We start from the raw sequence: 10,707 nt of genomic DNA, 5'->3' as shown, positions 1-10,707 counted from the left end.
GATTGATGAAACGTTAATTCCTCAGTCATTTTTTCCTTCCTCCAGCAGCATTCACTGCACGGATGGAGGAAGGGACAAAGGAATATTTGTACCTGTTTTTGGTGGTCCGTGGGACACACAAGCGAAGGCCGGATGGCAGTAGCCTATACTCCGAACTGAGTGGGTGGGCACTGTCTGTGCGGATGGACAGAGCTTTTTTGAGCACCTGTCTGTTATAGATGAAGTCAAGGCTCTCCAGTTGGATGCCGGCTACTTTAGAAGCTGTTTTCACAATTCTCCACAGGGAGTTTTTATCTTTGATATAGAGGTTACCGTACCAACAGATGAAGGAGTGACATGGGAGTGACAGTCCCTCTGGCACTGTTCACAGATGTAGGGGGTGGTAGTCCCTCTGGCACTGTTCACAGACGTAGGGGGTGGCTGGTCTTGCAGACTGGCTTCTTGCACTTCTGCCGGCCCTCTTCTCGTCCGACTGAAGCAGCTGTTGTTCTTCGAGGCTCTGCAGTCCCCTCTGGATTTCAAGCCTCCAGGTGTCTCTGTCTTTTGCTGAGGCTTCCCAGGGATTTATGTCAATGTTGGTGGCTTTCAGGTCTCGTTTGCATATGCGTAGCTGTGGCTGCCCTGGTGGTATTTTCCTTGAGGCAGACTTGCCATAAAGGAGGTCTTTGGGGATTCTGCCATCCTCCATACAGTGCACGTGGCCAAGCCAGCGAAGACATCCCTGCTTGAGGAGTGTGGACATGGAGGGGATCTTTGCTCGGGACAGAACCTCCTCGTTGAGCACCTGGTCTTTCCAGGAGATGCAGAGTATTCTGCGAAGACAGCACATATGAAAAGGCATAAAGTCTCCTTTCCTGGTGGACCTTAAGTGTCCATGTCTCACAGGCATGGTAAATAAACTGACAGTCCTTCCAGTCAGTTTTGGTGGAGCACAAAGTCCTTCATTACTTGTGTTAGTGGTAGGGAGTGGACTTGGTTCAGGCGGTGTCTGCCCAGCGCTTGGCGGATCTGGATCCGACACACGTGGGCCAGACTGCGAGGACATCGCTTTGCCTCCAAAAAGACCCTGAGCGCCTGGGGATCCATCACCTCCAGCTGTGCCCGCTCCCAGGTCACCAGGGCTGTGTCGCAGCCGTGGTCCACGAGCAGCTGGACGAAGGCCGCATCGCACCTGTGCCACAGCACCTCGTACAGCAGGCGAGAAGCCACGTCACGGGTCAGAACGCCAGCGGCCTGGAGCAGCAGGCGGAAGCAGTCCAGGCGGTGGCGGGCGGCGCTGATGTAGAAAGGCGACCTCTCAAGGGTGTGAGCGCTTCCGTTCGGGTCGGCCCCGGCTTCCAGGAGGATCCAGACGCAGTCCAGGTGACCGTGGACCACGGCCCAGGAGAGAGGAGTCCAATCTTCGTAATCAGCTAGGTCTACCTGGGCTCCCTGGGCGATCAGGTAGGCCACACAGGCAGCGTGACCCCGCCTGGCGGCGAGCCCCAGAGGGGTGTCCCCGCTGTCGTCGTGCCTCACAATCCTCCGCTCATTGAGCCGTCTTCTGAAGCGGTCTTCCTGCAGCAGGGCCCTCAGTTTGTCCAGGTCTCCTGCACAGGCGGCATAGTGGATCTGCCTGTCGTCATGACCTCCTCCGGCAGCCATTCCTTCAGCTCTGTCACTGTACCACATTGACTATGTGTGTATATACGCTGCGTCTCAAATGGAAGGCTGAAGTCTGTTGACTTTATGTCATAAAATTATGACATCATAGGGTTATGACATCATAACGTGACATCATACATTATCACATCATAACATTATAACATAAGCGATAGCATCACTCACTGATGACATCACGATTGCTTGAGTGACATTACTGATGACATTGCTCACTGATGACATATCACAATCTCTCGAGTGACATCACTGATGACATCACAATTGCTCGAGTACCTTACTTAGCAGAGCTGTTTGAGATGTCAGCAAACCAACCAACCAACCAACCAACAGAGTCACTGTTCACAAGCGTGAATTCACAATAGCTGTGACCAGATATGTTATGCCAGTCGAAGTGTGACGTCATCCACTCCATTATGATGTCATCCACTCCATTGTGATGTCATCCACTCCATTGTGATGTCATCCACTCTGTTGACATTTCTTTTGTGGACCGACACATTTTTGTGGGCCAACCAACCGAGTGACTTATAAGTTATTATAAGTCATAGTATTTGTCATGTATGGTGAAATGACCAAAACCGTGTTTTGAACCAGGCTGTAAACGTGTTTATCTCTGCTGTAAAATACGGGCATTTTAACATGGGGCTGAATGGGGAACGACTCCCTTTTGGAGCCAGCCTCAAGTGGCCATTCGAGGAACTGCAGGAACTTTTTGGTACCTCCATATTGGCCTCAATGTGACCCAACACAACTTTCCCCTCGGTTGCGACAGAGGCGCGGTCCGTCTTTCGAGGGACGCTTTTCCCACAGAGACACACATGGAGAGAGTGCGCTGTGTGCAGTTTGAGATTGTGAAAGTGTCACAGCTCTCCAGTAATAGTGGCAGAAGTGGCTACTAGGCTTCACCCTTTGCACTGACGGGCGTATCCCAACATGCCGTGCACTGACGGGCGTATCCCAGCATGCCGTGGGAACACGGAGTCCGATTCCCGAACATTTAGGCTACACATCACGACAGAGCTGCACACAACATTCTGCACACTTCCTTATTTATGTTGCAGATATTATTAAGAGCAATTTAGAGAGAGAGTGGCATCAGCAGAGGGTGGGGGGGGAGGGGGGGCATGACTCATTAGCCAATGAACAGCCAGGAAGGGGTCTCGCACTACTTTTGAATGCTAAAATAAAGCTGATAATAATAATAATAGTATAATAACAATAATACAAATACAAATAAACTTTCAAAGTACAACACAAACTGTCCATTTTGCTGCAACTCGACAGTGCTGCTTAATCCAGAACCTTACTTCCTGGAACTCTTGAGAGTAAAAATGTGAGTGGATGGAGATGTCGCGACTCTTTTAAATCTATGGCTCTGATTACTGCATGATCGTAACTCAATACAGCAATAGACCCTTGTCACGGGGGCATTTTGTGTCGAAAAGGCAGGGTGTTACACAGGGTAAACACAGGTGCAAGGAATTGTTTATTTTGCCTTTTCGACACAAAATACCCCCCGTGAAAAGGGTCTATTATCACATCATTAGCCTCATAGCATAATTGCCTAAGTCATAGCTGAACTGCCGTTCTTATACCCCCCTCCCCCCCTGCGCGCGCGCTCCACAAGCAAGCGAGAGAGCGGTTTGGCGGTCGAGCAAGGTTGACAGTGAATGGAGACAGAGAGGGCGGCGACCTACAGCTGCCGCAACACCATCGTCATTGTGACACATGTCAGTGTCACGTGTGGTCAGGGGGTAGTGTGTGTGTGTGTGTGTGTGTGGGAGGGGGGGGGGCAGTTGGTAGGGTCCTGGGTAGTCTCAAACGCCAGACCCACGAGAGTTCTGATACACTACATTACTGCATGCTGCAGATCTCTCTCTGGGTCTGGGACACTCCTCTCACCAAACTGGGAACGGAATCTTGGCCAGTGATTGGCGAGTGGTGGATTCACCCTTCACCAATCAATAACGACTGCAATCAGGGAGGCCCACCCGCCCTGAGACCGCCCATAACTGGCTCCTGCAACATATCGAGCATTTCGAACTGCTCTCTCATTGGTGCTACGACCTGTCACTCATTCAATTCCAAAGGCCTAACACCCACCCTCAAATAACAAGCTGTGGGGCACAGCCTCATTTATGTAGTATGCGGAGCGCAATGTTTGAGTCTGGGGAGAGACGAGGTCCTGGGCCTTTGTTAAAATGAGGGCCTTGTTGCTGAGGCCGATGGCAGTTGGGAAGAAGCTGTTCTTGTGGCGAGAGGTTCTGGTCTTGACGGACCTCAGTCTCTTGCCGAGGGGGAGTGTTTCAAAGAGTTTGTGTCCGGGGTGGGAGGGGTCGCCCATGATCTTGCGAGACCACTTCATTGTCCTGGCTGTATTGCAGGTCCTGGAGGGATGGCAGGTTGCATCCGCTCACCTTCTCAGCACAGCGGATGATGCGCTGCAGTCTGCTGATGTCCTTGAGAGTGGGAGCAGCGTACCAGATGGGGATGGAGGAGGTAAGGATGTGTGCTTCGTACACTCATTTCTGGCGTGCAGCTTGCACGCTACGTGGCGCCTGCTTTGAGCATGCCGGAGTATAGTAGTTAGATAATGATGGAATTATTATTATTTCTACTACCACTAATAATAATAATACTAATAATACTAATATTACATTTATTCAGGTTTTTGTTCACCTTCTATGGTTTTTATTTTGATTTGTAAGTAAATAAAGGCTATATTTATGATAATGATTTGAATTGTACTTCTATTGTTGTACTACTGCTACTAGTACTACTACTACTACTAAGAAGAAGAGGAAGAAGAAGAAGAAGATGAAGGAGGAGGAGAAGAAATTCTTATCTCTATTGATTAACCTTTTTCTTGAATATTCTTTTTTTAATTTGTAGTACATGAATGAAGGATATTATTCTTAGAAAGACAGTTGTGTAATGTGATAGGTTGTGTGTGTGTGTGTGGTGTGTGTGTGTGTGTGTGTGTGTGTGTGTGTGTGTGTGTGTGTGTGTGTGTGTGTGTGTGTGTGTGTGTGTGGGTGTGTGTAGCACACGGTGTCCCTGCCTGCCTGTCACAGGATGTGTGTGTGTGTGAGGTAACTGCTGGTGCAGATTGGTCTCGTGTGGTCGCGCGTCTCTTCCGCCTTCGTCACCCTGCAGCCAGCAGGTTTCCCGTCAGCCGCGCTTCCCCGCTCCTTCCTCCAAACTTCTGGTAAGTTTCCCCTTTTCTCAGCCCCTCACCGCCCCCACCCCCTGACCACGCCCACCCCCGCACCACCCCCTCACCGCCCCCCACCCCCTGACCACCCCCACCCCCGCACCACCCCCACCCCCTGCACGTTGTGGGACTTCTATAGAAGTGTCGTCAGGGATGTATTGCCGAACAGGCCTACCGGACCCAGGCCCAGGTGCCCAAGAGCTCAGGGGGCCCATAACCCAGAGCCTCTTCACAGGGTCTCTTACCCGCGCCTGGGACCAAATGATCCCTTAGGGCCCCAACCCGTTATTTTTGACCAAATGTTCTATAAGTTTATGCTGGTTCGCTGTGATGTGTGCTGGTTACATGTGATGTGTGCTGGTTAGATGTGATGTGTGCTGGTTACATGTGATGTGTGCTGGTTAGATGTGATGTGTGCTGGTTACATGTGATGTGTGCTGGTTACATGTGATGTGTGCTGGTTACATGTGATGTGTGCTGGTTCCATGACGTGTGCTGGTTCCATGACGTGTGCTGGTTACATGTGATGTGTGCTGGTTACATGTGATGTGTGCTGGTTACATGTGATGTGTGCTGGTTACATGTGATGTGTGCTGGTTACATGTGATGTGTGCTGGTTACATGTGATGTGTGCTGGTTAGATGTGATGTGTGCTGGTTAGATGTGATGTGTGCTGGTTCGATCATGTGATGTGTGCTGGTTCGATCTGATGTTTGCTTTTTAGATGTCATGTGTGCTGGTTAGATGTGATGTGTGCTGGTTACATGTGATGTGTGCTGGTTCGATGTGATGTGTGCTGGTTAGATGTGATGTGTGCTGGTTACATGTGATGTGTGTGCTGGTTAGATGTGATGTGTGCTGGTTAGATGTGATGTGTGCTGGTTACATGTGATGTGTGCTGGTTCGGTGTGCTGGTTAGATGTGATGTGTGCTGGTTACATGTGATGTGTGCTTGTTAGATGTGATGTGTGCTGGTTAGATGTGATGTGTGCTGGTTACATGTGATGTGTGCTGGTTCGATGTGATGGGTGCTGGTTACATGTGATGTGTGCTGGTTAGATGTGATGTGTGCTGGTTCGATCATGCATGTGTGCTGGTTCGATGTGATGGGTGCTGGTTCGATCATGTGATGTGTGCTGGTTAGATGTGATGTGTGCTGGTTCGATCATGCATGTGTGCTGGTTAGATGTAATGTGTGCTGGTTCGATCATGTGATGTGTGCTGGTTAGATGTGATGTGTGCTGGTTAGATGTGATGTGTGCTGGTTCGATGTGATGTGTGCTGGAGTGGCGGCTGCAGGGCGAAGTCCAGCTCAGCGTCGCTCCAACAGCAAAACCTCAAAGCTGTTCTTCTGCGTGACTGATGGTTTTCCGTGTTTACAACCTGTGCATTAATCACAGCATGTAGGAGCTTACTGAAGGCTCAGGGTGGAGAAGGTTAACACCAGGCCACGGCTCTGTGCACCAACAAGCAGCTCAACTAAACACCTCCCTCATTGAAACCAACCAGTGTGTTCTCTGGATCAATGCAGTTCAAAAGAATAAAGACAACAGTAAAGTCCAGCAAAACAGGCCAGCTACTAATATTATGTTGTTGCGTTCGCATTTTCCACATTTAGCATTAAGACACTCGGTGACTTAACAGGAGAGTCAGAATCATATCCAATACCCTGGACCGCCATTATTAACCCATTGATACCCTGATGCAGCATTTGCGTGTGTATCCCTCATTTGTGTGTGTATCCCTTTAAGACCGCGAACCGCGTCACAAAAACACACACACAAATACACACACAAATGCTGCATCAGGTATCAATGGGTTAAAAGTAACCAACCACTAGTCAGCAGTGGAGAGGTCAAGGGTCAGAGGTCATGTACACACATTATAAACAGAATGAGTCTTAAACGTTTAAAGGAGAAATCCTCCTTAAAACATGTAAACACTTAGGCTACTACACTTACTAAATGATTAAAAACCGTTATTGATGTTGCGTCTCTAGTCCATTCAGTTGTTGTTGTTGTTGTTGTTGTTGTTGTTGTTATTGTTGTTGTGTTTTCTCTTGCTGGATAACCAGCCAATCGTAGACGAGGTGACGTCACGACCAGATGTCTCCAGCTAACCTGGTGTCACCGGGCTCTCTCTCAAAGAAGAAGATCCTGGTATCCATTAGTGGCTGCCTCGCACTTCCTCTCTAAGCCCCGCCCCCAGATCCGGCAGTGTTTCCTCTTCCTGTGCTGCATTATATCCGTTCCCCCTAAGAAAGATGGTTTTAGATGTTTTGATTTGTTTTGCTTTAGCTTTGTTGGAGCTACATAGCTAGACAATGTGCATCACATGTACAGTATTTACATGAGGCCCTGTTTTGAGTGCAGAGTTTTTGGGGCTATTTTGTTTGCAGGCCGATCCTGCAGGATGATCCTACGTTTGCTCAGTAGACACTTAAGATCATAATTATAAGAAGATGTTTAAAGGGATCATGGGCACTGTCTCAAACACGCCTGACAATAAGTCCATTAAAAACATTGGTGAAGCAAGAAGGTTTTGCAGGTGAGTGGTGGTCCATGAGGAGCTTCGTGAGTGTTTATGTGTGTGTAAAGTGAGAGTGGAGCAGGTGAGTGGTGGTCCATGAGGAGCTTCTGTGTGTGTAAAGTGAGAGTGGAGCAGGTGAGTGGTGGTCCATGAGGAGCTTCTGTGTGTGTAAAGTGAGAGTGGAGCAGGTGAGTGGTGGTCCATGAGGAGCTTGTGTGTGTGTGTGAAGTGAGAGTGGAGCAGGTGAGTGGTGGTCCATGAGGAGATTCTGTGTGTGTGAAGTGAGAGTGGAGCAGGTGAGTGGTGGTCCATGAGGAGCTTCTGTGTGTGTGAAGTGAGAGTGGAGCAGGTGAGTGGTGGTCCATGAGGAGCTTCTGTGTGTAAAGTGAGAGTAGAGCAGGTGAGTGGTGGTCCATGAGGAGCTTGTGTGTGTGTGAAGTGAGAGTAGAGCAGGTGAGTGGTGGTCCATGAGGAGCTTGTGTGTGTGTGTGAAGTGAGAGTGGAGCAGGTGAGTGGTGGTCCATGAGGAGCTTGTGTGTGTGTGAAGTGAGAGTGGAGCAGGTGAGTGGTGGTTCATGAGGAGCTTCTGTGGAGCAAGCAGGCAGCTGTCACCCGGCTGGACATTTCTCAAGTGACACCCTGAAGGACTGGGAACACCACGCTGACTCACGCTGTACTAGAACACATAGGACACAGTGCACAGTCACACCTACTCTATATTAGGATGTTGTTGGCCAATCACCAAGACAGAGGAAAAGAGGGAATCAGAAGTGACATTAAATATTACTGTCATCTGCTTCTATGAGACTCAACGGGTCAATCAGTTCTATGATTTGACTAAACCTCATATAGACTTTGTTTTATGCAACAATTTGACTTAATATATCTTTTATTTCTGGTCTCCTGTTTTATTTTTACTAGAAATACTGTACGCTTTGCACGTTCCTTTCTAGGGTCTCTTCCGTGTGTCCTGATAGCTGATAGCTGAGTGGTCAGCGCAGTCATGTGGTCCGGGAGACTGGGGTTCAAGACCCGCTCCTTTGTGAAATAGTTTACTGGACTCTTATTTTAACACTTTTAATATCCCAAAATTTGAATTGTTTCATGCCATTTCATTTTCATTTATTTATTTATGTGACCTGGGCCCATGATTAGATGGTATGGAACACAAACAAAACATACAGTAACAACATGCAATAGCACACGGCATGGCACAGCACATATTTAAACAGAGGCAGGATATTCTTCAGAAGGCACCTATGTTTAGACGTTACTTTTGGCTTATCTGAAGAATTGTAATTGCAAGATCAGTTTAAACATAGATGAATTATTTAAATAACTTGGGCAAGTATATCTCTCTAAAATTCAAATTCAATTCAAATTCAATACAAATATTTTTCCAGTTTAAGCTCTTGTTTCAAATTCAAGACACTGGTACTGGCCTTCAGGGCAGTACACCAGTCAGCTCCCCTGTACCTGCAATCTATGGTCAGGTTCCAAACCTCTCACCGCTCTCCCTTCGCTCCTCCACCAGTGCAGGGCGCCTCGCTCCTCCTTCGCTACGGGCGCTCAAAAGTCGCTCAGCCCGATCTCGACTCTTCTCCTCCCTGGCACCTCAATGGTGGAACGAGCTGCCACCTTCGGTCAGGACGGCTGAATCACTGCCGATCTTTCGGAAAAGACTAAAGACTCACCTTTTCAGGCTCCACCTGGGCCCTTCTTGATCTAACTTCTTTCTCTCTCTTCTTTCTCTCTCTTAAAAAAAAAAAAAAAAATCCTAAACTAAAACTCGTACCACTGTTCCTTCAGGATTTGTAGTTGTCATAGACTGTGCTCCATAGTTGATTGCTCTATTGCTGACAAAAAGTGTGTTATTGTAAGTCGCTTTGGATAAAAGCGTCTGCCAAATGACGTAATGTAATGTAATGTAATGTAATGTAATGTAATGTAATGTAATGTTGTTTGAATTCTGCATAAATGTCACATGATGACACACTTCTGAGCTCATTGTGCCATCTTTGCATGAAGTGATCCTTCAGCCATTGTTCGACAGTTAGTTTCAATCAGTCAGTGCCGTCACACTGTGTGTAAGCCAGAGGTAGGACAAGCCACAGTCATCCAATATCTGCTTAACCTGCACAACCCATGGTGATGCATAAACACCAGTTATGCAGATCACGCAGATAGTAATGTCCTGTAACGAAAAAGATAGTTACATTATGTATATACATGTAAACACAATTGGAAGTTCAGATTGTGTTTACACTTCCTGTTAGTCTCTCAAGCCAGACGGGCTCTTCTACAAAAGGTGAAGAAGAAAGAGAAGAAGAGAGGATGAGAGGTACTGTATACAGAGAAAAGTGAAAAACAGAAACAAGATAAGCAGGATCTGCCTCCAGAGTGACCGAGGAGGAACCGAGCGAGAGGAAACGAGACTCACTAATTAGATAGAGGGATGGACAGAGAGAGGTGGCCGGCGGGCGGTATTTTATATATATATATATATAGTTATTATATATATTTGTTTATTTAAGTTTTTATTTAATTATTTGCAGGCTTTTTGCCAGCTTTTGCCCGTTCCTGCAATTTTACCACACACAAAAATCCCATACAACTTCACAAATTGCATTGCAATTTTTAAGAAAAGCCGCTGCAAAATCAAGCATTTTGGATCGTAACAATAATACACACAATAAATAAATAAATCCCAGAGGGACTGATTAAACATATTCACATGCAGATGCAATGTACAGCATGCAAAGACAGTGTGGGGTGAGGAAGAGGAGAAGCTTGAGGAGAAGCTTGATCAGGATGATGAAGAGGAAGGATGCTCCTCCTCTCTCCTCTCCTCTCCTCTCCTCTCCCCTCTTCTCTCATTTTCTGTACTCTCCTCTCTCCTCTGCTTTCCTCTCCTCCTCTCCTCTCTCTTCCTCTCCTCCTCTGATCTCCTCTTCTCTTCTCTCCTCTCCTCCTCCCCCCTCTCTTCTCTCCTCCTCCCCCTCTCTTCTCTCCTCTCTCCTCTCCTCTTTTCTCCTCTTCTCTCTCCTCTCCTCTCTACTCTCCTCTCCCCTCCCCTCTCTCCTCTCCTCCCCTCCCCCCGTCTCCTCTCCTCGCCTCTCCCCCGCCCCGTCAGGAGGGGAGGCCTCAGGGAAAAGGGGAAGCGAAAAGGGCTGACAACAAACCCAGGCTTCTCCTCTTCTCTCCTCTCTTCCTGTTTGTGTCATTTTCGGGACAAACTCAGAAAAGTCAGCAGTGGCCCTTCACTGGCCCTCAACCCCCCCCACCCCCCGCAGACAGCCAGC

This window comes from Poromitra crassiceps, assembly GCF_964638095.1.
Source record: "Poromitra crassiceps genome assembly, chromosome: 16".
Taxonomy (NCBI): Eukaryota; Metazoa; Chordata; class Actinopteri; order Beryciformes; family Melamphaidae; genus Poromitra; species Poromitra crassiceps.
The sequence above is the reverse complement of the archived record's forward strand: the minus strand, read 5'-3'. Positions refer to the sequence as shown.